This window comes from Bos taurus, chromosome 11, assembly GCF_002263795.3.
Source record: "Bos taurus isolate L1 Dominette 01449 registration number 42190680 breed Hereford chromosome 11, ARS-UCD2.0, whole genome shotgun sequence".
NCBI lineage: Eukaryota > Metazoa > Chordata > Mammalia > Artiodactyla > Bovidae > Bos > Bos taurus.
In genome coordinates, this window is record NC_037338.1 from 99,091,385 (window position 1) to 99,095,314 (window position 3,930).

Genomic DNA, 3,930 nt, shown 5'->3' on the forward strand with positions numbered 1-3,930 from the left:
TCTTACCCTTTATTTCCTTTGTCTCTTAAGTGTCTTTCAGAAATTAGGTTAATACCTTGACTGTTTCACTCTGAGCTGAAGCGACCTACTGCTTTCAGTCTCCTACACCCAACCCCTTCCTGCATGCTGCCCCTTTTCAGCATTTCTGGAATGAACAAAGACTCGAGGTCCCTTGTAAAGCAGCACTTGATCGTTGAGGCCCAAATCTTCACATGCAGGCCTGGGTTATGGTGGTTCTGCTTTAGTCAGCTTGTGAAGTATTTATAAATTCAGAAGAAATGCCTGATGTAGACATGACTAAGTCCCAAGTTGCATCAGAGATAGCTTAGTGTCGGGTTAGGACTGTTAACATGTTATACTGAACCACGAAGGAATATTTATCCTCTTACTTTGGAATTTGGTTCCTGGATGACTCGGGATGCACGAACCAAACTTTGTTTCTCAGTTTGAATTAAGATGGGCTGAGATGGGGCTTGCAGCATTGTACTTGAGCTGAGCATCTGTAAGCAATGAATCAGGGCCTTATAATTCTTTACGTGTTCTGAGCAATGGATGACGACAGATTTGCCTGACTAAAGCCACTACAAAAATCCGGAGTCTGGCTGTTCAGATAAGAGTGAGATTTGCTCTATGAAAAGACTCCTTCATTCTGCAGAGGCGGCGGCCATGAATCTGTTCCTCTGTTCTAAATGTTGTATGTGGGGGTGTGTTTGTGAGGGGGTTCCCTGGTAATCTTGAACAGCTTGAAGCGACCCATTCTGTGAATTACTGCCTATGGTGCCAAAATATAAATAATAAAGCTTGGTTTTTAAAAAACGCCTGTTGCTGTATCTAGTTGGTTCAGTATGATCAGTTTTGTGTACCTGGAGCTGTGTAAATCATTAGGGGCATGGTGGTATCTCAGTCTGGCTATAGAGTAGTATGTCCCCCCCCCCTTTTTTTTTTTGGTCTTCTTGACCTTCACCTTGGGAAAACTGCTTTTTTTCTGTTTTTGGAATTATATGCCAATAACTGACCCTGTTTTATCCAGCAGATGGGGAAGTATTTTTTGATGTGGACACAATGGACTGAATACTAGGAGTCGGGAGACTTGGACTCAGTTCACTGTTATGTCCGTGTCCTTGAGTAGATCATTCACCCTCTCTGAACCTCAGTATCCCTACCTGCGAAGCACAAGAATTGGGACCAGTCAGCAGAGGAGTAGTTTTCAAACTGTGCTTCATAGCAGTGCCTTAGGGCAGAGCCTCCCTGTGTGTCAGGGCATGTGGATCTCATGGCCACTTGTACTTCCTCTCTACTTGTGCTTGACAACTGGCAGTTTTCTGTGCATAACGACAGAACAACTTAGGAGCCACTGACAGGGAATAGGACTGAGCATATGAAGGCTTTGTGCAAATTTTTAAGACTTTCCTTCAAGATTCTACTGCCATCTGCTGGAAAACTGTCCTATTAACAATGAAAAGACCAGGAGGTAAGCAGTGCCTCTTAATGGAGTTAAGCAACTCACATTTGCAGTCTTTAGTGGAACTAATGGGCCCACATGGAACTCGGGGGTTCTCTCCACCACAGCATTTTTGCTTTATGTGCTATATATATTGGAGTTCTTTGGAAGATTATACACAGCAAAGTTTTGCTCTGCCAAAAGTGAAATTATGAAAGGTCACTGGACAAAATGATCTCTTAAGTTCTTTTCCACTTTAAATTTGTACCACTCCGTAGAAAACACCTCTTACAGTATTAGAATCTTCTTTCTGTAGACATGTTTAACAGCCTTGCAAGTGTCATTTGATGCTTGGTATTCCTGTTGGGTTCTTGATGGTAAACCAAGAAAGGAGAGCATCAGGGCAGCCAGGTTTTTGATGCTCGCTGATAGTGTTGTCTCCAGAGGTAAAGATTGCTGGCTGATAGCAGCAACTTCTGGTGGGTAGTTGCATCAGATTCCTCCGAGTTAGAACACCCAGGACTGCATTCTGTTTTTAAATTCAAGTACTCACCTGCCTGCTTGCTTCCTTTCAAGTTTGACCTCATTTCTTAGGCTGAGTGCCCGTATTTTTGTCTTATCATTGTCCTACATCATTTTAAAGTGAATTTGATGATAAACTGAAAATTCCAAAGGCAGAGAAATCCAGAACATGCCTTGGTTAGAAGAACGGAGCTGTTCTGGAGACTGCCCACCCGGCACTGCAGGTTTCTCCCACTTGTCCAGCTTCCTATGCTGAAGGCAGTGACATGATTAGATGTGGATCTCTTCTACCTCTGCCAGGAAAAGCAAAAGAGCCACAGAGCTTCACACAGGGGCCTTATCAGGCCTGGCCATTCACTTCCCTTTTCTCTGTGCCACCAAATGAATCCCTGTGCATTCATTCAGTTTCCTGCGGATCTGCGGAAAGCAGATGAGAGCCACCGTCTCCCAGAAGCACCCATTATAGAAGAATTCCTCATCTAGTTTACAACCAGGCTCCATTTTTTTAAAAAAACATCAGGCTCTAGAGATGATATATTCAAGAAATGTTTTCCTTTTATCTTCTTCAGGATGTTTACACTAAGTAGAGTACATGATCCTGGATTGGAACCTGGTTCAGAAAAAGCTCTTGTGTTTGTCTTGTACAGGACATGGGGACAATTGGCAAAGCTTGAATAGAGTCTATATGTTAGATAACAGTATTATGCTGAGACCTAGCTGGCAGTTCAGTGGTTCAGACTATGCTTCCCCTGCAGTGGTTCAATGCAAGTTCAATCCCTGGTCAGGGAACTAAGATCCTGCATGCCTCATAGTGCAGGAAAAAAAAAAAGATAATAGTATTATGTCAATGTTAATTTCCAGACTTTGTTCATCGTATTGTGGTTATAATAATGAAAGTACTTGTTCTTAATGTACTTGTGGCTAAGTAGACATGATGTCCTCAATTTATTCTCAAGTAAATTCAGGTGGAAAATATTTATCTACAAATATGTGTAAGAATAATAGAGCAAGTGTGATCGAATGATAACACATTGATAAATCTGGGTGAAAAGTGTATGGGATTTCTATTATTGTAACTTTTCTACAAAGTTGAAATTATTTCAAAATTAAAAGATAATCCTCAGGGTTCCCCTGGTGGTAAAGAATCTGCCTGCCAATGCAGGAAGTGCAAGAGACATGGGTTTGATCCCTGGATAGGGAAGATCCCCTGGAGTAGGAAATGGCAACCTGCTCCAGTATTCTTGCCTGGAAGATTCCACAGACAGAGGAACCTGGCGGGCTACAGTCCATGGGGTTGTAAAGAGTCAGAGATGAGTGAGCAACCGAGCACATTAAAGTCCAACAGCCACAACTGCTGAGACCACCTGCCACAAGTACTGAAGCCTGTGGGTCCTAGAGCCTTGCTCTACAACAAAAGAAGCCACCACAATGAGAAACCCGTGTACCTCACTCCCCACAACCAGAGAAAGCCCATGCACAGCAGCGAAAACCCAGCACAGCCAAAAATACATTAAAAAAAAATGTTAAAGATAATCCTCTCCCCCCCCTTAAAAACAACACCAACACCAACACCAAATCAGGCCTACAATTCTGATGAGGTGACAGATCCAACCCTGAAAACAGGATGGTGATACCAAGGTGAGGGTGAAGGCATCAACCTATACCACCCATGGGAAGTTGGGTCTAAACCAGATTTTGCAAATGCTTCCTTCTTAAACTGAAATAGGTGACGTGGTGGGTAGAGTTTTAATTCAATGGAGAATAAACGGTTTATGTCCTTGCAGTGCTTGACGATTTGAGCTAAAAGTGACAATGGCATTGAAGATAGCTCCATTTCATTCAGGGCAGCTTTCTCCAGGCAGTTTTTCTGGAGGATCCTCAAAAAGAGCAGAAGTCAACAAAGTTGGGCAGCTAGCTGTGCTGAAGGTAAGCTAGCTGAAGTGCTAGATGAAATAAGAATGGTAGGG